This window comes from Amphiprion ocellaris, chromosome 22, assembly GCF_022539595.1.
Source record: "Amphiprion ocellaris isolate individual 3 ecotype Okinawa chromosome 22, ASM2253959v1, whole genome shotgun sequence".
In the NCBI taxonomy this organism is placed as follows: Eukaryota; Metazoa; Chordata; class Actinopteri; family Pomacentridae; genus Amphiprion; species Amphiprion ocellaris.
Window position 1 is genome coordinate 25,029,011 of NC_072787.1, and position 25,987 is coordinate 25,054,997.

Sequence of the window (25,987 nt, forward strand, 5' to 3'; positions counted from 1 at the left end):
TGGCTGCAGGGAAATCTAGCCTGTCTCTCAGCGTGGTCTGTGCATGGTAACAGCTCTCTGATGTTGAGGTGTGAGTAAAAACAGCTCCAACACCAGCTCTCCTTTTTTTTTTTTTTTTTTTTTTTTAAAGAGGGAAACATGCAGCCTGGGGCCTGAGGCCTTGTTATTTTGACAGAGCTAAACCAACCTCGCTGATGTGAGTGCGCAAGATGACTTTCAAAGCCCGAAATCAGTCATTTCATTCTTTGTACATGGAGAGCAAGAGTAGCACATAATTCCCTCCGTCTTTCAGCATCATGCCTCCTTTTCTATAGAAAATCAAATTCCCCATCGCACTCAAGATCATGGAAAGAATATTTTAAATAACCGGTCTCCCAAGGCCGATGCCAAATGAAGGAAGGCGTTTTAACTAGCCCATCTCGTCTCACACTGCGGTTTCTTGTCTTCCTTTCAGCTGCCTGGCTGGAGCCGGAGAACTGACCGAGTTTGAAATCGTCATCTCAGGGAAAATAATGGGAAACCCTATGGGAGTCCTGCCGAGGCCGGGAGCCAATGCAGTCTGTGCCTCACAAGCCAGCCGTTAGCGAAAATGCACATGTGCTGTTCTTTTATCTTTTTCAGCTGCGGTCCAAGGCCACCAAACCGAAGAACAGACTGTGCAACAATTGGCCACTTACCTCGCAATAAAGTCCTGTGGGCGACTGTGAGGGTCCTCGTGTTATATCTCATGAAGGATCAAAAATGGCACAAGTCAGCAAATACTTTAAGGTAAGATTCACCCTTGACAACAAAAGCAGCAGCTACTGGCCACACATTGCTCAATTTGTAGTTTGATGGTGCATTTTAGTGCTTGGAGTTCACTTAGAAGCCAAGAAGACTGCATTTCTACACAACTAAACCACACTGAAATAGTTTAGTTTGGAAAGAAATGTGTTTTTTCAACTTCTCTGGTTTCAAAGACCGACAAAGTCAATGCAAGCAGGTAGGAGGGAAGGGTGGAGGAATGAGTCAGCAACAAGATTCACTCAGGAAATCAGGGTTTACATCCTGCCTGGGACTATTATTTGTAGATTTTCGTTTTTCTTTTTTGGTTTAAGCACCAACAGATCAAGGTTAGGTTTAAGAAAGTAGCTCAGTTTGGGTAGAAATACAATCCTTCCCCAACATATTTGCTGCTTCTCCTCCATTTTCTGAGCTACTAGGATGATTAACATTAAATAAATTGATTATGATATGGCTGAGAAGAGGCAACAGTAAAGCAATAAACCAAATGGCAAAGACATTCTGACTGAAACGTACCAGACATAATCTGTCAGGAGAAAAGGTTCCCCCTTCAAAATGTTGGTAAACAGAACTAGATCACAAACAACAACTAGAAGGGGAGCAACATATTGACCAGATCTGTTTAAAGTAATAAAGACGACATCGATCGGCAGATTAATTCTACGGTGGGTGTGAGAAGAGGAGTGCTTAAGCCTTGCTGATTGCATGACGCAAGCTGAAGCAGTTCGGTCTCAAATTAAAGTCGGAGAGGGATAATTTGTCAATGAAGTCATCGTCCTGATTGAACTTCCACTAAACCGACTCTGTAAAGGAAACCGAGGGTGAAGTTTCCCTTTTAAGCACTTACGTAGTGCTCTTATGAGGGGTGAATTACAATTAGCGGGAGCAGGTAGGGGGTTCGAGCACTCCGCTGATGACTGACTGGTGATGGGCCTCCTTAGTCCCCCATAGAGGCTGAACTTTTGAATGTTGAAGCACCCCGCAGAGTGACGAGTAAAGTAGCAGGGCTTATAGCTAAACCACTTGTTACATATCATTACTCACTCATAAGACTCTGCGAAAGCCTCCTCGGCATATCAAACGTGCACGTCTCATTTGAGTTTAACTTTAAGGGACCCCGTACACCTTCGCAACGCATCCGTATGTTGCATCATAACCGGATAATTCAGCATTCGTGACTTATTCATTCTGCAAACACGATTCCAAACAGCTGCTTAGCAAAAAAAAACCAAAAAAAAAAAAACAACCTCAAACGCTTCCTGCTCGGAGCTCTCTTAGCAGCCCTCACTGCTCGCTTAATTGGTATCCCCAGCTCCGAGTGTCACTCGGTCGGGGCTCAAGATTCAAATCTACAATTAGCCCGTGACTTTGTGCCGCGGATATAGTTACCCCTCCTGTCGTCAAACATGAAAGAGCTCCGGAGATCTTTAGCAGCAAGGTCAGGGGGACGTTCCGGTAGCCTCTCTCGGCACAGTAATACCAGGTGGGAGAGAGAATACCGAGTGAAGCTCCCGAGCTCCTTCCCTCACATGAAAAAGAGATGTAATTGTTTGCTCTGCGTGCACAGTCGGATAGCTAGGAGGGCTGATCCTTATTATGTAGCGAGTGCTGCAGCAGAGACAGGCAGAAGAGAGGCCTGTTTGCCCTGCTTCCCCAGAGGGAGCTCTGTTCAACGGCAGCCTGATGGATGCTCATGCTTTTGTTCTCAGGGTTTGTTCCTAAGGCTAACAGCGACGCTTTGCCACCGTCTAGCTGCCATCTGCATTTATGAGACCCCAGCTCTCTCCCTCTCTTTCTCGTTTTTAAAGTTCTTTCAATGAAATGAAAAAACACCTAGAAGACTTTTCCGAACTTCAACCATATGTGGCATTTTAATTTGAAGGCGGTTAGCTGCTGGAATGCTAAAAAGTTTCATGGGGGGAAATTCAGATGTTCTCTGCGCCAGAAGGGATGTGCAGCGGGAGTGTTTGGCAGGTTATCTTGTCGTAAAAATGCAATATAAAGCGCATATGCATAACATAGTAGCCCTCCAGCCGCCTAATGTAGTGCTGTAATCACATCACACCGTGCAGTCCGCAAGTGTTTCGCATTTTGTGTTGTTCTGGCCCCCGTGCTCCGCTATATAGCACTGTAAAATGAATAAATGGTTATCAGATTAAAGTGCTGAATGTAAAATCCAGTGTGCACAGAGCCGAAACCGAACAAGTCCCATAGCTGTGAATCATGCTGATAGGGTGCATTAGTTACATTTAAGCTAAAAGGATGGCCAAAGATCCCCTTAATCCACTGATTCAAGTAGTAAAACTAACTCTCAGTTTCATTTTTTTGATGCATTCTGCAGAGGAAAAGCTTCAGCCGGTTGTAAGAGCAGAGATTAAATCAGTCAAGAACAGAGGTTTGGTCATGAATGATGGAATTTCTCAACGAGGAAACCAGCAACCCTGACTCTGACCCGTTACAAGTGAACAAACTGGTTTAATTTTGTCAATTTTAATGAAATATAAAGGTGTCTACTATCTATTATAAATGGGGGTATAGTACAACATGTATATTACATGGTCTGGGAAGAGCGAAGGCATGAGTTTCACCAAAAAACATTCCATTAGGGCGAGAAAAATGGGTTGTACTATCAAGATCTGGCTCATCGGGGAAGTCTGATAGCTTGACTTTGACATTTAACTACCATTTCTGTTATTTCTATTCTTCAGAAAATACAATTCGACCTTTAAATACTCAACTGAACCAGCGAGAGACAGAGAAAAAAAGATAAAAAATCAGTCATGTGTTGAACAAGAGAATGGATTATGACAGCTGCTTAGAAAGAGGAACATCATTAGTTCCTTGAGGTACGTCGGAGAGATTTGTCCACGGCCCGATAGCCCCGTTGTCAGCGAGGCAATACCACTGAACAGATGACACCACATTATAGCGGCACATAGGAGGAATTCATTAACATGATCTGATTGTCATCTCGACGTGGAAAGTAGGAAAAGAGAAGAACATTACGATGGCCTCAGATCGGTAACTCGCTGATAGAGTACCCTTTAAATGCCTCTGAATCCTTCTATCTCCGCTGTCATTTCATAAATGGCATCATTTGTCCAACGCGCCACGTATGACAGCGACGGCACGCTGCCCCGGCTGCACCAGCTTTTGCCATGTTACCGGCCATCGGAGAGTCAACTGTGACATTTTGCAAGTGCAATCTGCGCTTCGGGTTCATCTACCCACAGATGTTTCGCTGCACCAGCACATCGCGGTTAAAAAAAAGATGCAAATCATTACCATCAAAGGGTGGCTCTGAGCAGACATGAGAGAGTTTGCACGCTCCTTGGATTTGAATCTGCATTCAAATGCCAACAGCACATATCCCTCACCGCGTCTAACAGAATGAGGGCAACAGAGCTTTCAACAGTTCCTTTCCTAGATGGAGTCCTGCTGCGGCGACACGCTGCTGTCTGTCTGCTTGCATTGTTTTTTATGCTCCTCCGAGTTGAATGTGCTGACTGGTGGCTCAGGAGGAGGAAATATGAACGAGTTGAGTCGCTGCAGAGTCAGGAGTCTGTGCATCGGTTTGCCAAATGAGGCATCCATGACACCTTGGTGACATTTATTTTGGAAAAGACTTTATTACAGTTGGGAAAACAGAAAGGAACCCTGAAGGAGTGATTGGACCCTAGACTTTTCCATAAGTGGATCAAAAATGATGAGAATCAATGTGGTTTTAGGTCATTTTTGTAATTTTGGTTAAAAATAATGATTTGTATTATTGTTATTTAGCCATACCAGAATTGGAGGACATTTGGGCTTCAACATGTTTGAAAAATAAACCTTCTCTTTTACAGCTTTCTGCTACATATTCATCAATAATAGGTAATAAACTATCAAAGGCTTGATTGCCTCAGCTTACACATCAATGGTACCATTTTTATCTCATGTTTTATTTGTTCTTTGCTAACCCTACTCTAATCACAATAACAGGGTTGCTAATCCATGCTAATGTTAGCTTTTTCTCAGGAGCAGAAGCTAGATATTTAGCTAGCTGTTACTACATATTCCATAAAACATGGAATAAAAATGTAGTACAGTTTTCTGTGGAAATTTAGGCCCAGACAACTCATTAAACTTCTAAAAAACACAAGCTGCATCCCAGAACTCCATAGGAGGTCTTTTCTACCAGCTCCTCCAGCTTCTGCAGTAAAGACTGAATCATCAAACACTTAACACAGAACAATAATATCATATATAATTTGCAATATTACTTTCTCACTTGCATGCGTAATATCGGTTTCATTACTGCGTGCAATATTTCAATTTTCTCTGCAATGTTTCATTATGTGCAAAATGGCTTTACTGTTTCAGCGTCATTCTGCCAGTATTACTTCTTACTTTTCTATTATCTTCTTCTTTTAGCTTGCTTGTTTTTATTCTTGCATCATGTTTATATCCTGTTAGGCACTGCGTTTAATCTGACGTTATTTTATTTTTATTTTCTGAGCAATATGTGATTCAAGAAATTTGCTCAGAATGAATACAGTTCTATCTTATCTTTTATGATGATTCAAATTTTGATACATCAAGTTTGGACATAAAATGTAATTACAAACGATTAAACATGATAATATTGCAACTGAAATACTATATAACCTACCCCACTTGAAGGTTTTCCCTTTTATTGCTTTTAAACATTGAATCGTGGTCAATTTAATTTGGCATTTTTAAAAAGAATTTACAAAAAAAGACAATTTCATGTCAAAGCGAAAGCAGATTTCTTCAAAGAAATGTCAATTAATTAAAAATAATACTGACCCTATTGAAAGAGATTCACCTGATTCAGCACAAGTTGAAGTCACACAATTAGTAAAATGAAGATCATCTGAGTGCAAAGAAATTCTCTCAGTGACTGTAGTATAAAGACACCCGTATCTGGAAGGTCCAATCAGTACTTCCTGGATAAAACTACACCATGAAGACTAAAGAACACCAAAAACAGCTCCATGAAAAAAGCTATTGAAAACCATCAGCACTGGGATAAATACAAGAAAATTTCCAAGTGATTGAACATCCCTTGGAAAACAGTTAAATCCATTATAAAGAACTATAAAGAATATGGCACTATGAAATAATGTACATGTTATCTACACTGAAAAAAAATGCTTTTCTTTCAAAAATAAGGACATTTCTAAGTGACCCCAAACTTCTGAGCAGTAGTGTATATTTATTAGCCCTGTTGTAATTCTTCTGTCTCATCTGTATCCAGCTGCTGTAATGTGAATTTCCCTGATGAGGAATCAATAAAGCTTATCCTAAGAAGAATTCTAGTAAATGAGGCCAACAAGACATCTATGACTCCTTAAATCCAGTGTTGAAAAGCTTTCAAAGGGGGAAAGTCTTTTTTTGCACTACATGTAAGCAAAATCTCATTTTTTTCCTACTAAACTGACCCAACTTTAACCTCCTCATAAACATCTTTTACCCTCCAAATCAAAGGTTACATATTAGGATTCACATTTAGGATTGCACTCATCCATCGTTAGCTTCTCATGATAACATTCCTTTTCCATTAAAGTAAGGCACTGCGGCACAAGACTTTCATAATGAAACTGCTCATTTTCAAGCGTGAAATCCAACTCGAGTTGAAATTCCGCTTCGAGATTTCCTCTCTGCTTGAGACTTGAACGCATGAGATGCTGACAGCACAGAAAGCGAGGTTTCCCATCTGTCGTTATCTCAGGCTTTACTGCTGCTGGTTACTGTCTCTCCATATGATCCTACAACATCCAAGGCAGTGGCTAACAAGCAGGACAAGTCGGCCGTCCTTATTAGCTCCAGTCTGGACCTTGCTGAGGATGGGCTCTGTGATGTGTTCCACCAAAGCCTGAGTCCATGTTAAAAAATTCCTCAAATCTACTTCACACCAGCGTTGCTCTTGACTTCACTGAGCACACAGAGATGTGCCAATTGGTTATTCAAACAGAAGACTGGCTAAGAACATTTCACCTTAACAAGTCATTCAGATTTCAGCGGATAAGCCAAAGAGCCGAGGCTCTCAAGAAATCACTTACCAGCCTTTATTCTATTCAATTTGCCGTAATTCCAAGTTAAAAATCAGGAAATGGAAATATCATTGATGTTTTTTACTCCACTGCCGGGGCGCATTGGATCTCATTTTTTCACATAATTACCTGAGGATTTGCCCTGATATAATCAGATGTTATTGTATTGCCCTTTATTGAGGGTTTTTTCTTCTTTATTTTAAGACAGAAAGGAGCTAAAATCTTTTCTGTCACTTGTTCAGATGAGCATTTCTTGATGCAGGCAGGAGTCAGAAATTATGTCTGGTGGTTAAAAAAAAAAAAAAGAAACTCGACTTCACTCTCACTCCTTTTTGCTGCCTGCTGTGGAGAATTCTCTGGCTTATCCTGGTAAAGGACTTGTTGACATTGCAAGCCGGGGCCAACACTGCAGCTCAGCGGATATTTGGCCACACCAAGAGAGTGAGCAACTGAATCCAGGAGTTGGCAGCGGGAATATTTTACTGTAGGTTTATTTGACTTAAGCTCTAATCACACTGGACCAATTATGAACTACTTGACAACACGTGGCGGCTTCTAAAAAGCTGCTGAGATCGTCGGAGGTTTTAATCCAGTACAAATTAGCTCTACCGGCTAAACCTGGCCCAAATTACAAACTGTATATTTGCAAAGACAAATGTCTCCTGAGAGCAAGTGAAATCCTGACTGACTCCCTTTAACACGGCCCTAATTTCTACCTTTCTGTAGCCTTTAATCCGGCGCAACACCTCCAGCGCTCCCATTTACACACCATCGCCGGTGGTTCACAAAACACAGGGGGTGTTGTGGGGAGTAATACATTAATCAAACCGGATCCCTACATAATACCAGTCCCGTGCTAATAGGGCTAACATCAGGTGCTGCCAAGGTACAAGCTAGAACAGAGTGAGTTAAAGGTACAATTAAAGGAACATGTGCACTGTCTCAGCAAAAAAAGGTGACATCGCTGGTCTGATCTCGACCAAAAAAGACTCAAGGTTTGAGCGAAGCCAGGTGCAGGTGACAAGACAGTCTAAACCCATAGAGCACACACTGAGTAAGGAAAGTGAGATGAGTCTCTCCTGTAAGATGGAGTTTCTCTTCCCCAGGGGGCTGAGTCTGATATGCCGACTCTCGCTTTTGCATGTATTGTGGGTGACAGCGGCACCGTAGATGGAAAAATGAGAGAGCGAGCGAAGATTTGGCGACTCCCGGAAAAATTGGGTTTGACACTTAACCCAAAACGATGCCAGCGTCAGACTGCAGCATTTCTGAGCAGCTCAGAGATGAGAATAAAAGAAAGGGAACATAGGTGTTGCTGAAAACTTTTTTTTTTTTTAAACATTTTTTTCAGAAAGCACACGAAGCGCATCAAGGATAAAAAGCAGCTGGAACGCATCACACCATCTGTCAAGCTAATTAAAAAAGGACGACACTGAAGTCTAGATTCAGGAAGGGATAATAAACTCTGGATCTTCAGTCGATTGCAACACGAGTCAGGAAATACAACCACCAGCTTCTTCACAACCCTGATAAAACGGTTTTGTAGAATCGATTTAGAACCTGAAAAGCAACAAACAAGCCTCCTCTGATTTCTGTCTGGGTTAACTGACTGAGCGTCTGCAATGACCACAACAGCAGCCATCTGTAATTAATTTAATTAGCAGATATTTGCTAGTGTTTCCATTGATTATGATACTTACCCCAACAGGCACAATGGATAAGCAGAGACGTGTCATTTCTTTTCACTCATCTAAAACTGCCCCAGATAATACTAGCTGCATATATTTACTTTAGAAAGTTTTGTTCAAAAAAGACAAACAAGGACCTGAAATTACAGAAAGCAGTGACTGAAAAGAGTTTGCAAAGGCCCAAACTGATCTTTTTCCAAACAACCATATAGTTTGTGCCTCAACTTAAACTATTTATTTATAGTTTTTGCATTACAGAAGCAACCAGTGACCTAAAATGACAAAAACAGCAACAGAAAAGAGTTTACAAAGGTGTATTCTAACCCAAACTGTGATCCTTTTTTCTCCTAACAATTTTAGTGCGAAAACTTGATCAAACATTTTTGTAGCACAAAAAAAAAAAAGAAATTGAAGCCAAATGTAAAAAGTTTATAAATGTAACTGTAATATTTTACCACCTGATCAAGTAGTTTTGGTGCAAAAAACTTCACCAAGAAGCAAATAGTGACTTAAAATGACAGACAACCGACTGAAAGGAGATTACAAGGTTGTATTTTAACCCGAACTGTGATATTCTTCCATCAAACCACACAGTTTTGCTGCTTTAACTTAACCAAACATTGCTGTAGAATAAAAGATGCAAACAGCGACTTAAAATGACAAAAACAATGACTGAAAAGAGTTTGCAAAGCCATATTTGAACTCAGACAATGATATTTTCTGACTTAACCAAGGCGCTTTGGGGTCTAAACTTAACCAAACATTTTTGTATCATAAAAGCAGCAAACAGTGACTTAAAATGACAGAAAACAGTGACTAAAAATAATTTGCAAGGGTGTATTTTAAATCAAACTGCAATCTTTCCCACTTAACTAGGTAAGTTCAGTGCAAAAACGTAAGCAAACACTTTTTTAGTATAAAAAGAGCCAACGCTGATTTAAAACAACAGAAAACAGCGACTAAAAAGAGTTTGCAAAGCCATATTTGGACCCAAGTCATGATCATTTCCCACCTAACCATGCAGTTTTGCTGCCTCAACTTAAACACTTTTGTCATATAAAAGCAAACAGTGACTCAAAATGACAAAGCAGTGACTAAAAACGGGGTGTATTTGAACCCAAACTGTGATCTTTTCCCATTGTACCAGGTAGCATTGGTGTCTAAACTTTACCAAGCTACTTTTTTAAAGAATAAAAGCAGCAAAGTGACTTAAAATGACAGAAAACCAGTGACTAAAAACGGTTTGCAAGAATGCATTTCAACATAAACTGATATTTTTCAACTTACCCAGACAGGGCCTCCAGGTAGCTCGACTTCACTCATGGCCCTTTGCTGGAGGTCATTCCCCCATTCTCCCCATTTTCCTGTCTTCCTCTCAGTATGACTATCAAATAAAGCTGCAAAAAGACCAAAAAATATACATATTAAAAACTTAGCCAGGCAGTTTTGCTGCCTTAACCAAACATTTTTGTATCATAAATGTAGCTAACAGTGACTTAAACTGATCAAAAACTGTGACTAAAAAGAGTTTTCAAAGCCATATTTGAACCCAATTTGTGATCTTTTCCAAACTAACCAGGCAGTTTTTGCTGCCTTAACTGAACCAAACATTTTTGACATTCAGTGACTTAAAATGACAGAAAAAACAGTGACTGAAAAGAGTTTGCAAGTGTGTATTTTAACCCAAACTTTGATCTTTTCTCACCTAACCAAGTAGTTCTGGCAACCAAACAATTTCTGTAGCATAAAAGGAGGAAACAAGAAGTTAAAAATCACAGAAAACAGTGAATAAGAACAGTTTGTGCAATTATGTTTTAACCCAAATTGTTGTCTCAGTGTAGCCAGGTAAGTTTGGGGCCTAAACTTATCCAAACATATTCGATGCATTAAATAAGCAACCAGTGACGAAGTGGATGAAAAGAGTTTGAAGGGGACATTTTAAATTTTAATCCAAACTATGATCTCATTCCACCTAATCTGGTAGTTTGGGTGCAAGAAGTGACAAAATAATGGTCTGGCACACAACATAAAACTCGTAGAAATTACTAAAAACACAACAAAACAATAGTCTCACATGCAACTCAAAAGTCTCATGGTTAGTGGCAGTTTCACAGCTTCAGCATCAGGCATTAGAACTGTTTACATGTTACTAGTATTACCCGAGGACTTCATGCGATTTAGGAATTAAACAAAAAAAAATATATTAAAAGAAAAATCATTGCCAATTTGCATCACATCTGCTTGAACATGACCTCCACGTTTGACACAATATGTTGGGTAAATTGCTGTGCACTTTTTAAACAAATTTCAGACTTGGAAGATTCGCATGAGATCAAGATCACAGCAAACCTCGGAAATGAACACAAATTTGTAGAGGTCCCCCGACAACATTAGCCCTGTGAAAATGGGGCTTTTGTTGCTCCTTTTTACTTGATAAATGAAAGAAGCCTTTTTGATGAGAGATTAAATTAAGACACACTAGCTGGTTGATATGTTTACTCATTACTACAAGGTATTCACAATACACTGGCTCACACTGATCCAATTTGAAAGCGGGGTTAAAAAAAAAACAAAAAATTTCTACAGTCTTTATTGTAAAATTCATATTTGTTTTGTGCTTGAGGCCACCATACAAAAGCCAGAACACACTGTGTAAGTAATTGCCTAATTTTGTGATTTTTATATACGTAAAATCAAGCAATATTTTTCATATTTGTCTTATGTTGTCTAGGGTCAGCTGGGTGTAAGAAAAAACACATGTATCTGGTTCGGTAAAGGAATTTACTGCTCAGTGACAGAAGTAATACAAACATGGTCTAATGAAGGAAAACAGGGCTGGTGGATGTTGCTAAATCAAAGCACCAATGAACACCAAACAAAGGCTAACAGTTCTTAAACTAGCTAAGCAAAAACAAAGCAGCTACACTCCTTAGCCAAACCTAATCACAGTAGCAACACCCACCACAAACAACAGAAACAAATACAAACTAGTAAACATTGCACAACTGGTGCCTCAAAACATTTCCGAACAAAACACAACATATCAAAACACGTCACAGGTAGCTTCTCACCAAAATTAGCAGGCTGCTAACAGGAGCTACAGTCTTCACCAAGACTGTAGCTCCTCACCAAAACAGCAGCTGCTAACAGAAGCTCTAGTTTCCGTTTAGCCACTCCTCAGTGGTGACGGAACCTATGGACCAAATAAAAGCAAGCAAAGGTTAACAGTTCTTAAACTAGCTAAAGAAGAAAAAAAGCAACCTACACTCCTTAGCCAAACCTAATCACAGTAGCAACACCCACCACAAACAACAGAAACTAATACAAACTAGTGAATAGTGCACAGCTGGTGCCTCAAAACATTTCCGAACAAAACACAACATACCAAAACGCGTCACAGGTAGCTTCTCACCAAATTAGCAGGCTGCTAACAGAAGCTCTAGTTTCCATTTAGCCACCCCTCCGCGGTGACGGAACCTATGGACCAAATAAAACCAAGCAAAGGCTAACAGTTCTTAAACTAGCTAAAGAAGAAAAAAGCAACTACACTCCTTAGCCAGATGCAAACGCTGTAGCATTACCCACACCAAACAACAGAAACTACAATAATACAAGCGTGTCAAATGCGCATAATTAGCTAAATAAAACCGGTGCCTCAAAACACACATTTCCAAGCAAACACAAGACATGAATCATCACCATGCAGTGGCCATGAAACACACAAGTAGCTTCTCACCAAATTAGCTGGCTGCTAATAGGAGCTAGAGTCTTCAGCAAGACTGGTAACTCCTCACCAAAACAGCAGCTGCTAACAGAAGCTCTAGTTTCAGTTTAGCCACCCCTCAGTGGCTACAGAACCCACAGACCACACACAACACAACAACTCAAGAGGAACCAGAGCAAACCCGTCACGCTAAATCCCAGCCGCCCTGAATGGAAGTTTGGTTGCAGATTCATATCCCAGGTGTGGTGATGGTTGGGATCTTGTGGGGGGGAGGAGTTTTAGTTGTGGACCAATCCGATGGGTCGGGAGGTGTGGAGGACCAGGGCTGACAACAGGTCTGGAGCTCCAAGCCAATCACTCCTGATGACTGCCAGGTGGGGTCTGGAGCTCAGTCTTCAACTAGCTGTGATCAATACAGTCTCCACACACCATGCCAACACACAGAGGCTCTACAAAGTCCACTACCAACCACATCCTAGCAGAGGAGGTAACAATATTAAATCTCACACACTGGCTCACCACTATCATAATATGTCAGATTCATCATGTCATCTTCAGTCTGTCACTTTTCAGCTATGATTTAGTCTTCTTGCTTGGACAGACAGAGCCCAGACACTAGAAAATGCTTGATAAATATGATGCCAAGGCTTTGCAGCATGGTTGAAAAATTGATTGCCTTGAAAGAAACAAATTCTTTATTTTTGCAAAACTGCAAGATGTTGTCTTTATAAATTCCGCCGGCCGGGAAGCACAGATGAGCTTTAGACAGCATGACTGTGGGAGAGCTTGCCAGCCAGAGCTAATGTTAGGCAGCGGCGCCGGTTCACACTTCTTCACACGTTGCCAGCAACCTGCTGAGCGATCTACTGAGCTGAATACTGAGCAAAATGTACCTCCACAAATTATGCATTAGTTTAGGGAGAGCGTATCTCAACACGAGCACAACACAGGTTCCCCCATTATTAGAACAGTAAGCAAATGAGATACCATGTGGAGACGTACTCTCGTGTCTGGGATCATTTTTCACCACTGTGGGGCCTTCGGGGGCCACGCCACCCACACACTGGGGCCGGTCATTGATTACAGTGAAGCATTCATTATAAGCATGTCACTATGCTGCATGAGGAATCCCTGCAGCCAGATGTTTATCACTCTTTGTGTCGCTGTGTCCTGTAGACTTTTGCTAAACCGAAGGGTTCAGCCGAAGCAAAGCTTTGTAGTTGTGCTCGGCCAGTTTGCATTTGGCCCAGAAGTCGGGTCTCGCCGTTGGTTTAATTCAGTCTTGATGGATGTTTTAAATAAGCATTTTCTCATTGTATTTATTTACTTTTTATTGCATTGAGCTTTTCTTGTGTTAAAAACGCAGATAAAAATGATTGTTTTGTGCTTAGCAATGCATGGTTCATTCCAGAATTGGAGGACATTTTACGTCCCAGCATCAAATTTCAAATAATCCACGTACAAAATACTACGACATGCAGTTGTTGCGTAAATTTGCTTGTCCTGGGACCAAATCTAAAAAAAATAGGAGAAAAGAAAGAAGAAGAAAAAAATGTCTGACAACATTTTTAAATATACCAAATAAGTCTAGAATCCCCCCTAAAATACCATTTTTCTCTTGTCCCACCCCCTGATGACCAAATTGAATCTCAAATAAAACAGTTACAAAGAAATTTAAATCTCCTTTTTTTGGTATTATTCTTTTCACTGATGTCTCTAGTAATTGCATCCATGAAAAGTTACAGTTCTTTGTTTACACAACATTTACAAGCCATAATAATGAATTTTTTGTGTAATGAATTGTTTTTCTGTTTTATGTGGTTAACTAACAGGCCTACTTGCAATTTAGCATTAAATGACATTCGACACATTACAGCACAATTTGATTCTTGCAATTGCCTTATTTCGAAACATCTGTGTTGAAGAAGCGTGGACTATTCTTAATAATAATAATAATAATAATACGTTTTATTTATAGACTCTCCACTTCTCGCGATGAATTATCGCGAGACCTCCTCCCTGACCGGTGAGACGAGGCTGACAGGTAAACAAACCCAGGTGGTGTAGACTCGTTCAACTGGGAAAAGTCGTTGGGTTGCTGCCATGTCTCTGTTAAGCACAGAAAATCCAGTTTACGGTCGAGGAGGAGGTTCCGAAGAAGAAGAGCTTTGCCGGTGAGGGAGCGGATGTTAAATAGTCCGACGTTGACATCGCTGCGGTCGGAGGTTGTGCCAACGTTAGCCGACATGGCAAGATTGGCCAACGCATCGCGGTCCGCTTTCCTGCCAGAGCTTCTCCGAGGACGACGACGTGTGGACCAGATGGAGTTGATGGCCGACGAGTTGTTGACATGGAAGCTCCGGCGAGACCCACGGTGGATGTATTTCTGACGCGGGAGGCCAGTGATGCCCGGGGAGAGGTGCAGCACCGGCGGTGGAGCAGGTAGATGGAACCACAGCTGGAGGAGCTCAGCAGCCGTGTACTGGAGAAAGGCTGCCGATGGACTGAGTAAGATGGACAGTACAGTCCCAGCGAAGATAAACCATACAACCAGCCTGTTTATCCACATGATGGATGGGCGGAGGTGGTAGCCGTCAGGTAGCAGCAACCAGGTGAGGAGTGGGAGACCGCCGATACGCCACAGGTAAGGAGATGACACACTCACTCTGAACGTCTGTTTGTTAGTCAGGTTATTAACAATACGACATTGGCATAGCGAAAAGTTTAAGAAAAGTTTAAAAAAAGTACCAGCGAGTAGCGGCAGCATTCACTCAAGCTCTTAGCAAGAACAATATTAAAAGTAAAAAGAAGTTTGGCCTTCTACCTGACTCTATAAATGGGAAACAACAGAGTGGATTGGACTGATCCAGGTATTATTTCAGTGTGTCTTGACATGCTTGTGCATATTTGCGTCCAAAAGTTTGGGATCACTCAGACAATCTCATGTTTTCCATGAAAACTCACACTTTTATCCATGTGCTAACATAACTGCACAAGGGTTTTCTAATCATCAGTTAGTCTTTAAACACCATTAGCTAACACAATGTAGCATTAGAACACAGGAGTGATGGTTGCTGGAAATGTTCCTCTGTACCCCTATGGAGATATTCCATTAAAAATCAGCTGTTTCCAGCTACAATAGTCATTTACCACATTAACAATGTCTACACTGGATTTATGATTCATTTAATGATATCTTCATTGAAAAAAATGCTTTCTTTTTTTTCAAAAATAAGGGCATCTCTAAGTGACCCTAAACTTTTGAATGATATTGTACATCATCATCTTTTTCCAGAATCACAAACTCCATCTTCAATACAGAAAAACGTTGATGTATTGAGAGCAATGTCATGTTTAATTACATTTAACCACAATCTTTCACTAACTTTGGTCATTGAAATTCACACATGCAATATAAATGTGGTGCTTCATTAACTGAAAATTACAAAACACAATGCAGTGACTGTAACTAGCTGCATAGAACAATAACTTCTAGGAGACAGTGTTGGTGTGAAGACATTTGTTCGTTTTTGTCTTGTGTCTGTACTTTCAAGTTCAGACTAACTTGAAAGGCATCTCCCCAAATACCAATTATTTCAGCCTTTTCTTTTCTTTTGGTTTCCTTCCATTGTTTGTGTTTTGGAGCGTCCGTGCTAACACTAACAGCCCAGCTGCCAAGGGTGCAACAATCACGACGTTTTTCTCAGGTTAATTATGTAAGATTTATGTCCCGTCATGGACACACTGGCAGATCTGCATGCCTCAGGATCCAATTTTGCACCACACGTGCAGATCAGAACGGAAAACAAATGCGTCTCCATGCATCTTTATGCTTCTTTTCGCGCATCAGATCTGTGCCGCAGGTGACATTACGCATCAGAACTGGGCCTCTTTCAGTCGCAGCTTAAATGTGTAGCCAGCGCTGCATTTGTTTACGCTGTCACTGTCAGCACAGAGACAAAATAAGCACAGACTGAAGACATCCATATTCATAAATGCATTCAGCATTCATCTATTTCGGTGCAAGCAGAAAGCAGAGAGGCCACTTGGCTGCCGCCTGTCCTCCAGCAATGGAGGGTCTCGGCTGTATTTGCACCCGGAGGCGGCACAAATCCAAAGACGCTGGGGTGAACAGGGTGACCAGCTGCCCTGCAAACACAAGCCTCGTCCATATTGTCACAAGCCGGCTGAAGGCTGGACAGAGGAGGGGAGAAAACACATGAGCTGGGCCTAAAAATAAGTTTATTTTGCAGAACTTAAAGGGGTATTAACCAACAGAGCAAAGCAAAAGAAGGTGGAAGTTTGAACGTAAAATCAGTTGTAAGCTCCTAAGTCATTATCCATTTATATATCAATCATCTGATGTTTTATTTACGATCACTTGTGTATAGTTCTAATAATTTTCAGGAAAACTAAATTGTTGATTACAGGTTGACTGCTGCTTATAGTGATGTGAGATGAGTCAAAAAGAAAGATCTCAAGTCCTGTCAGGTTTGGAGTTTCCATCTGAAGAGGCTCCTTGGTCAACTTCAGAGTAAGAAAACACAACTCTGAACCCTGGGCTGTTCCAGAACATGGTCAAAATACATGGAAGACCTTTAAAAAATGTGAAGCTATGATTAATTAGAAAAGCACTCAGAGACCATAATACTCCACCAGGGCTGTTCATTCTCCCCCGTATGGCACTGTCAGAAATGCAGCATTTTTTTTTTTTTGTAGAAATGCAGCAATTGTTTATTTATTAGGTATTGATGACCAGAAATCACAGCAATATAGAATATGATCATTTAATATAGATGTACCCACAAACAAAATGACCTTGCATGTGTGCATTATGTAGGGATACCGAATCGCCTGACCTAAATAGGTAGCAGACGGTGGGAATTGATGGGACTCAGAAACACCCTCACAATTTAATCAGTTGTTCATTGTATTATTTCCAATGGATAAGTCCCAAAAAGTCCGCAGCGATGGATTTGTAGTATGATCACAATCGTGATCGTCAGCTGTAGTGTTCACTTGTTGTCATAGTTACAGTGATGCTGTGCCGTTATCTCGCAATGATACAGAAATCTTTAACAAGTCCATGGATCCAGACTATAAGTCGCATCACTGCCAAAATCGAGTCAGTTATTCCTTGTGTTATTTCTGACCCTCCCTGAAAATTTCATCGAAATCCGTTAGTCAGTTTTTGAGTAATGTTGCTAACAGACAGACTGACAGACAGATGGGACAAACATACGCTGGTTTTCTTTCTGTTTCGTAAATCTTGTGCAACACAGATTGTGCCGTTGTTCTTAAGTTCGCTGTACGTTACCATATGTTCATTTTTCTGCACATATTTTGTTTGAAAACTGTGTTACTGTATTAGGTGAAGCTCGGAAAAGAGACATCATCCAGGCCTTTTATTTACTATGGAAATACCTGAATTCACCATTTCTGCAGAGAAAAGTAGCAGAATTCTTAATGCACATGTAAGTTTTAATCATATTGCAACTTCTGTTTCCAGTGTCCTGCCAATTGTAATTCACTATATTGTCATTTCATATTGTAAATAACGATGGAAAAAGATCAAAAACAGGGGTTGCATGAAGCTAATAACAAGCTCTACGACTATACCGTTCTTCAATGGGATCAGACCATTGCTAAAGGGTTAGCGTTGGCTAGAAAGCCCTATGATTGGGTGCCTCTTTTCTGCTACCTGTGATGCCGCTATTACCAGCAGATCTGTCTTTTCATGTCCAGCACTCTGTGTATTTTCCTGGTATGTTTGTCGAGATGAAAATACAGCACTCAAGCTTGAATTTTTAAACGCGAGTTGGGACTATTAGTATGCATTTACATTGGCAGCGGGTATTAGCATACATTTCATCACGCCAGTCCACAAATTGAAAAGACAGAAAAGTCTTCTTTCTGTCTTCCTTTCTTCTTCGCTGGTGCAAAAATCAACACCAGGAGAGGAGCCGCTTCTTAAGTCGCTGTAATTGTGACTTGCTTGGAAGGGCAAAATGTTTACCCTGAATGAATTTAGTTTGGATATTATTTGCTTTCTCTGTTATGCCAGTGTCTTATTGGTGGAAGCCCGGCGGGATTCTGATGAATATTTCAGTAAGAAATTCCTGGGCCAGTCTGTCTCTCAGCTTCACAATGAATACAGATTAATAAAGTGTGAAATCCTGCTGCCTACTTAACTTCTGAAATTATTATTAGGAGAGGTGTGCTGTCCATCTGTTCTGTGAGCAGAGTTTTATCTTTGCTCACTGCTCAGACAAAAATACTAAGAGTTTTTGTGCTGGGAGTATTTTTGGGATGACACAGTTTCGAAGAAAACAACCATTTCGATCAGATTTTTCAATTACTGTTAGCAAGCTCTAATACAGATGAAGAATTGGATGCTGAAACAGGAAGAAAAAAGATTTTTGCTGCAGTGCCCTTAGTCTCAAATCACACTTACATAGTGATATTCAATAGATATGAATGGGCCATTCCAGAATTGGAGGACATTTGGGCCTCAACATGTTTGAAAAATAGACCTTCTCTTTTGCAGTTTTCTGCTCCTTATTCATCAATAATAGATAATAAACTATCAAAGGCTTGATTGGCTCAGCTCATACATCAATGGTACCATTCTTATTCCATGTTTTCTGTGTTGTTTGCTAACCCTACTCTAATCACAGTAACAGGGTTGCTCATCCATGCTAATGTTGGCTTTTTCTCAGCAGTAGAAGCTAGATATTTAGCTAGCTGTCACTGCTAAGGCTGACAATGTTAAAAACCTAAAAGATGAAATATAGATATGTTGGAAAATAGAAGAGAGGACATAGCTTTGTTCTACCCATTCTTTTGGAAAACTGTTTGCTGATGTTAATTCCAGTGTTTCATGTGATTCACTGTTTTCTTCTTCTTCTACCAGCTAAAAAGGTTATGCTGACAGGGTTGTTGTGGGACACACGTTTCATGCATAACAATTATTTAAGATATTATGTTGATTAAAAAACATGTTCCCACAATTACAAGAGACATCAATGAAAAAAACAATACCAAAAAAGGAGGTTCGAATTTCATTTTAACTGTTTTATTTGAGATTCAATTTGGTCATCAGGAGGGTGGGACAAGAGAAAAATGGCATTTTAGGGGGAACTCCAGACTTACTTGGTATTTTTAATAATAATTTCAAATATTCTTTTCTCCTAGTTTTTGGACTCAGGACAAGTACATTTACACAACTGCATGTTTTAGTATTTTACTTGAAATTTGATGGGTGGGACATGAAATGTCCTGCAATTCTGGAACGATCGTTATCTTCTCAGTCATAAAACTGGTCTTGCCCCAGTGTTCTTAACACCCATTTTCCCACTAAAAAAAAGATAATTTTCTCTCTTTTGTAGGTAGTCCTCTTGCTTTTGAGGCCCTAATGTGCTCAAAAGTATAAATTAGAACCCCAGTGTGCGATATAAGCTCAGTTTTGGCTCTTTAAGCAGCGCTAGCGAGCAGATAACTGATGAGTGAAGCCCCATTCTATCTGCTGGGGTCACATTGTCTCATTAATTGCTTATGAGTTATCACTGTACATATGTGAAACAGCTGGGGGCCATTTGGTTGGGAATAATACCCCAAAGAGCTCAGCGCAGCGTAATAGTGCGTGTTGTGTAGCTTCGACAAAACAAAATCGGAACGTTTCCTCCCCCTCGCTTATCGGCGGGCACAACCAGGCAGGTGACTCATTAGCATTCCCTGGCCCGCCGTCGGATTAAGAGCTTTGCAGGTTAAAAAACGTGCCATAATCAAATTATTCAAATGACCCTTGCTCGGCTTCGACCTTCATCGCACCATTTTGGAGACAATTACACTGAGCGAGTTGCGCCCGAAACCATTTCGTATCAGAGGGGGAAGAAGAAAGCAAAGAAAGAGGAAGAATAAAATTGGTAAGGGAAGCAAAAGATATGGAAGAAAAAATGTCTAAATGAGGAGTTAATTAAAATTGGTCCCTCAAAGACAAGTTTTTTTTTCTTTTCCTACCAGTGGATAAGAGAAGTCTTCACGCTGTGCAATGGGAATATGATATCTTTGTGGTTCAGTGGCCTCACAGTAGGCTCACTGTCATCCTGCAAAGTCGAAGCTTCCTTAAAAGATTCTTTATATCCACCTGTAGGTGTTTGCGGCCCTTTTATTGTATAACTCACCTTCAACACATTAAATCATCTGCAGCAGCATCAAATAACAAGGGTTTTTTTTAGCAAACAATTAGAGCTGTTGCTCCAAATCAAGCTAGCGAAACCCCTCTCATCAGTTGAAAGCACAGGCAGGAAGCTGTCCTGTGCAACCGCGCCACCTCTCTTTGTTGCGACACGAAGTATTTTTTCATCTTTAATCATTCATCTCTTCATCTGTCGGTATGCTAGAGCCAATTACCAAATAGAGGGTGTGTGTATGTGTGTGTGTCTGTGCTTTCCTTGATGTGATTGCTTTGTGCTAGCCCTTGGCACTTGGGGGAAATTTAAGAAACAATCCGCCGTACATCTCATCACTTTTTGAGCAGCGCTCCTGTTGGCCTCCAGGTAATTAGCGCTGAGCCTGGTGGGGGAAACCAGCGTGGGCTTCCATCGCCAGACGTGATAAATATTGACTTAGTCATACTCTTTCTTCTGTAGAGTTAATTAAAGTGTGGACTGTTTATTTTTCTGGGGCTGCCAACTTGAATTTGATGCCCTGTATTAATCAACACCCACCATGCTTTCCATGAGAGACGCCCTCGCCCTCTTCAGTGGTAAATAACCAGAAAGTGTGAGCGTTTGAGCACCAGAGCTTGTTTTTTGCAATAACCATGCGAGCCAGTGATGTAAACTTTGAGGATTTTGCAAGAAAAGTCAGAGCGTTCCGAATTAATCTTGTGTTATAGACTCAAATTTAGGGTTAACCCTTAGATGCACGAGTGATTGGACCCTACACTCTTCCATAAGTGGGTCAAAAATGATCCATAAAAGAATCAATGTGTTTTTATGCCATTTTTTGTCATTTTGGTTAAGAATAATAATTTGTATGATTGATTGTATTATATTTTTATCCGTACATGATTCTTACGAGGGTTAGTCTTAGCATGAAATATGTTTATTTTTCACTTTCTAACACATTTTGAACATTTCAATAATTGAAAAAGAAGAATACAGGGGGTCCTTGGTTTATGACGTCCTCGACCTACAGCGTTTCGGCATTACGCCGGAACCGGATGCAGGCGGGTCCTTGGTTTATGATGTACGGCGTTTCATTGCTCCATTGGAACTGGTTAGGTGGAACTAGTTGGCGAGTGGAGTGGACAAATACGTCGTGCTATAGTACGACTTTGTTTACATTTGTCAGTTGTACACCACCTTGGATTGTGCTGCATTCACTAATTTTTTGTCCTTCATTATGTCTCCCAAGCGCAAGTCAGATTCTTCTGATAGCAGTGCTTTGAAGAAAAGGAAAGCCATCTCCATGGAACTGAAATTAGATATAATAAAACGCTCAGAACATGGCAAAACAAATGGCGAACTGATTGATATCATGATGGACGTAACAGCTTTGTTTACATTTTCGCCAGAGACTTAAGGTGAAAATCGACTTATGTTGGGCTGTAGGAACGGAATTCTGATGTAAATCGAGGACCACTTGTATTAAGCAGAACAGCAGTAGAAGAATGTCAATGTTATCAGTGATGAAGAGCTTGGGGTAGTCGTACAAATATTACAATTTCTTTAAAAGTATAAAAGGTAACTTACAAATGTAAATGGAATGATATCAGAAACATGTTTTTTTGAGGAATAGCTGGAATATGAAATGATAAAAACTTTTCATTACAAAGATATTGCAAGAAAACGACCTCACCGGATCATTTTTGACCCACTTATGAATCTAAAGGTTAAGTATGTCTAAATTATGTTCATACTCAGGACTGGGTGGCAAATCTTTAATCAGATTAGATCCCTTCACAATAAACTCCAAGCTTTTAGTCAATGTTTGGTGTTTTTGCAGGAAAAGTGTACCTTTGAGCTTGCATTTTGTTATTATGAGGGTGGTAACTTTTTGGAAAATAGCATAAGGTTGGAATATTGTAACTTCCATGTGTTCCTCAGCATTTCATATTCTTAGAATGGGTGTTTATGTGCAAAAAAAAATGTTGTGTTTTGCTTGTTTGTGATGTGTAGGTGTTTGTTTCATGGTTGACTGGATGTCAGACTCCTCGTGTGATGTTGACATCACGTATACTTACTAAATGCATCCTCTTTGTTCTTCCTTCATGTTCAGACAGGAAGGTTTAACTCTACAACAGTGGCATTAATATCAGATGTATGGAGCAGCTAGCTCTGTGCAGCTACAGCAGCGGAGTTGATGAGGAAGGGCGTTCAAACAAATCTTGAAGCTCCCAGACAGCCGAACAAGACGCTTTGTTTCTCCTCGGCATCATCAAACTGCAGTTCTTCACCACTGTGTTTGTTGTTGCCGGGTAATTGAGTTGCAGTGCTGTCATGGTGTGACTCATCAGTGGCTCATTATTCCGGTGGCTGCCAGAGGAAGAAGGTAACGGCATCAGCCACGTTCCAGCATGGTCATTAGAAAGGCACCATACCTGGAATCATACATGTGGAAAAAAAAGCATTTCTGTCAGAAAAGACAGCCACTCCAGTGTCATAAATGATGCACTCATGCATGGCTAAAATATTCATCAAAAATGTCATACCATGCTCTTTCTTTTGCATAAATCATTCAGTAGGTCCAGAACAATTTCTTTATGTTTTTTTTCTTTTTTTTTCTTTATTGTACTGCAAATCTATATGAGCTTCCAGTTATAAGAACATCACATTGTGTCATAATTCAAGGCCTGCAGGGGAAAACAAGAAAACTGTTTATGTTCTTTTTAAATGTCATCTTGTGCCATTTTGTGTCCCACACTAAATTTTTAGTTCTAATTTTCAAAACAAATCATACACTAGCTGCAGATTGAAGCTATGACTTAGTTATAAATTAGTTAAAAGACAGACTAAAAATGGAATCAATGTGTGTGACACAGGAATTTTGACAGACAAATAGCTAATCCCCCCAAAATTAAAAATTAACGAATCGACGAATTCAATAAAAGGCATCTTTTAAACCCTTTGAGAAAAGCGAAACCAAGCGTGTCCACCAGGTGGCGCTGCGACTGAGAGTGTATATCGACCTATGTATGTTACCAGGGCCGGACTCTGATCACATATGTAAAGTTTGAGGCAGATTGGAGCATATGCAGGCCATTTGGACAGCACTTCCTGTTTCATGGTGACTCATACACCAGGTGGCGCTCTCTCTGTGACTGTATTTTGGTCTGTAGAATTCATCAGGGCTGGACTCTGATCACACGTAAAGTTTGAGGCAGATTGGAGCATGTACAGGCTAGTTGGACAGCACTTCCTGTTTCATGGTGACTCATACACCAGGTGGCGCTCTCTCTGTGACTGTATTTTGGTCTGTAGAATTCATCAGGGCTGGACTCTGATCACACATGTAAAGTTTGAGGCAGATTGGAGCATGTACAGGCGAGTTACACAGCATTTCCTGTGTCATGGTGAATTGTCGAAATTCTGTCAGCTGGTATTTCAACACCCTCAGACTTTTGTGGAGCATTTTGATAACTTTTGATAACACATGCCTGGAGCACATCTTTGACAAATTTGAGTTCTGTTGGGGTTACCCCGTCTGAGTTCATAGCTTTTGAAAATGTGCAAAAATTGGTCCAAAATATGTCACATGATTCAAAATGGCTGACTTCCTGTTGTGTTTTAGGTATGGTTGTCAATTGCATTTTTGTGCGTCGTGACTAGTTGCTTGTGAGTACCAAGTTTCATAGCTGTGAGTGACACGTCCTGGTTGTAGAGCCTGTTTGAAATTTTCCAGGCTGGCACTATTGATCCATTTTGTAAGTTCCATAAAATATAAAATTTTCCATCGGCTCTGATGTGTGTGCCAATTTTCCCACATTTTCAAGTATTTATAGGCCTCAAAGTTGCAATTCAAAAAACAGGAGAAAAAATGAGAAGAAACTCATGGGTTTCAAGAGGGGCCTATGCAACTTTGGTCCTCGGACCCTAATAAGTAGGCTGCTGATTGGTTCATATGAATGACGCATTCAAAGCCATTTCTAATACCACGACAAATGACAAAGATCATATTGCACTGCTTGCTTGATGCTCAGATAACCGCTTGTGGGATTCAAAATCTTTCTCTTGCCCTGAAGATTCAAGGTGACCAATTTCTAACCGATAGACAGTAAATTTCCCCTGAAATAAGTTATATTCTTTATCACTATGACAGCTTGAGTAAACATTTCTTCACTGACATTATTTTGTTTCTCAGCACTTTTCTGCTACTGTGCGAAGAAAGAATAAGACCCGTAGACCTCCAGTGTGCCAGTTTTCTTTTTTAAACAGAGTCTGTGTAGAAATCTGCCATAATTTAAACCAATTTTTAACTGCTGAAGACACTAGATGGATCCCAAGATTGGAATAGTCTCTCAATTCAGGCTTTGCAAGCACATTTTGTTCTCTTTAAATGAATTCCTTCATCATACGTTCCATGTTGGTCCATCTCCAGCAGTTACAGTTTACATTACACTACCTCCCTCTGGCCTTTTTCTAAATCCCCAACACCAGCTTCCTCATCCCATTTAGTCATGCGCCATATTCTTCCCTCTGCAGTGTGATTCATTTTTCATTTGATCTGGACACTGGAAAAAGGGGCTGAATCCCCACGAGAGATTGTTGCCTGTCGCCCTCAGAAAAAACTCCATCTCGCTGGTGGTGGACATTTCTAAAGGGCCCGGGCCCATTTTGCAGCATAGTTAATTTATACTGTAGATCACAACTGGGGCTAAGTGCTGGATGAGTGATGCCTCCTATCAAATTCGTTGTCAGCGGCCATCAGCACTTTATTTTCTGATTCACAACGTGCAGTTATCTTGTTTGATATGGAAGGATGCGGCTCTGCACCCAAGAGTCTATGATTAGAGAGCGAGATTCAGAGATAATGGAAGGGAACAAATGAGATTAATGCGAGTTTGCTGGACAAGATTCACACATTCGGACTCACGTCTCGCATATTTTCTTTGCCAACAATAATAAAACACGATTCCAGTGGTTGTTTGTAAAGATAGAACAGTAATGGTGTCGGGGGAAAGAAAAAAAAAGCTTTAAAAAATCCTCTAGAGTAGCTACTGCAAGGAGGGGTAACATTTTATGTTTGCCTCTGCAAATGATATGCAGCCACCAGACACAGTCGTAGAATAACACCATCAAACATTCAATCATGCTTGAATGTATTTTTAATATTGAATGTCAGAGTTGTGATAAAGAGCAACTGGGATCTCCATTTGTGGCACTGACTGCCAGGCATTTCAGGTAATGGATATGAAAGTCTACACAGGGGAAATATCCCCACATCTAAAACCCAATACAGAAGTCCTTCTCTTTCTTCTTCTCTCTGGATACATTAATAACGTTACTCATACAAAGCCTCCCCCCCAAAGAAATCCACGTATTGTACAAGGCTCCACCCAGTAATGATGATTGCTTCCCCCTTCCAGTACGGATACCTCGCCTACAGCCATGTTACCTCTGAGACGGGCAGCCAGCCAGCTGCAGGACTTCTCTCTTGATCAACTAGCAGGACAAACCCCTTTGATACCATCAGCTCCCGCCTTATTTCACCGCCGCCGACAATACCAGATG

At 40.6% G+C, this 25,987-nt stretch overlaps 1 long non-coding RNA gene across 2 annotated transcripts in view; it reads right to left on the reverse strand.

Annotated features, from left to right (window-relative positions):
* LOC111566280 (uncharacterized) overlaps positions 1-12,472 on the reverse strand; it is a 113,458-nt gene extending 100,986 nt beyond the window's left edge. For both annotated transcript variants that reach the window (XR_004847078.2, XR_008600409.1), the window contains exons 1-3: positions 12,264-12,472; positions 10,233-10,264; positions 9,815-9,924 (exon numbers count right to left, since the gene is read on the reverse strand). This is a non-coding gene — a long non-coding RNA (uncharacterized LOC111566280). The remainder of the gene's footprint in view (positions 1-9,814; positions 9,925-10,232; positions 10,265-12,263) is intronic.
* Between the last annotated feature and the right edge of the window lie 13,515 nt (positions 12,473-25,987).